The sequence below is a fragment of the Chrysochloris asiatica genome, unplaced genomic scaffold (genome assembly GCF_000296735.1).
Source record: "Chrysochloris asiatica unplaced genomic scaffold, ChrAsi1.0 scaffold00089, whole genome shotgun sequence".
Classification (NCBI taxonomy): domain Eukaryota; kingdom Metazoa; phylum Chordata; class Mammalia; order Afrosoricida; family Chrysochloridae; genus Chrysochloris; species Chrysochloris asiatica.
Genome location: NW_006408607.1, coordinates 9,607,719 through 9,608,819, shown reverse-complemented (window position 1 = coordinate 9,608,819; position 1,101 = coordinate 9,607,719). Strand labels below are relative to the sequence as shown.

The window sequence follows — 1,101 nt, the reverse complement described above, 5'->3', positions numbered from 1 at the left end:
CAGATTATGAATGACAGTTTAGCATTTCAGATTTTATGTTTTATATGTATATAGTTATATACTTACTTACATGTGCTAAGATTCTTGAATTCCAAAATATATAGGCTGAGCCATGTTTTTTTAAATGTTTTTAAAGGTTAAATTGAGCTTAAACTTTGATTTTGAAAATAAATTATCCAAAATCATTGTCTTAATTGTTGTCTTTAAATGACTATTCCGTTCTTGTGGACACAATGCAGCCAGCCTTTGAACAAGCTTACAAGCTTACTGTAATTTACACTTTTAAGTCAGAGCTTAAAAATCAATTGCTGATTTTGAATAAAACTTTAAGCAGAACATCTGCGACTGGAAAATTCATTTCTTTAAACCTGAAGACAGATTGGTATGTTTAACACTGAATAGGAACCTTGTTATAGCTTCTTTACACTTTTTATCGTTCAGAAAACTCAAGATTCAAGTGTAACAATACTAAAGCTTATTTTAATTATATTTCCATTTAAACATCAAGCATTTTATCTTTAAGCCTACCAAATTTCTGATGATTTATTTTTGAAAAATAACTAAACAAGCATTTAGAATCAAAGGCATAGTCAGATTTGTTTAGGTCCATATTAATAACAAGTGGATTTGAATTCATGTGTCTGGAATTGGCCAATGTAAACCAAGGTGATGGCGATGTACCTTGATTAAATAGCCATCGTTGCAATGCCATACAATTCCTTCAATTTTACCTGCACTGCAACCGTCAAACCAGGACACCAGATCATTGTGCTTCAGTGTAGGCAAATTTCTTACTTGAAATGCTCCATGTGGAATAAGAAGATGAAAAGGATGCTTCTTGCTTCCTAACCCATATGGGTTTCCATTGATATGTGTTCCTATAAGCTCCAATGTCTGTTCTAACAGATCTGATAATGGTACTACACTAATTTCCAAAAATCCAGGATCATCAGGATGATGCTTCAATACCAGAGCGATTTCAAACTCATAATTTACTACAGAGGAATGCCAGCAATATTGTTTGTTGTTTTTCTCATCCCTGCCAGGAATGTGGCCGTTTTCATCAGGAACTGGTTTCCCATTTAACTGTTCTATTTCCTG

General features: G+C 33.1%; 1 pseudogene; it reads right to left on the bottom strand.

Annotated features, from left to right (window-relative positions):
• Positions 1-496: 496 nt before the first annotated feature.
• The window catches only part of LOC102836721, a 20,644-nt pseudogene continuing 20,039 nt past the window's right edge, over positions 497-1,101 (bottom strand).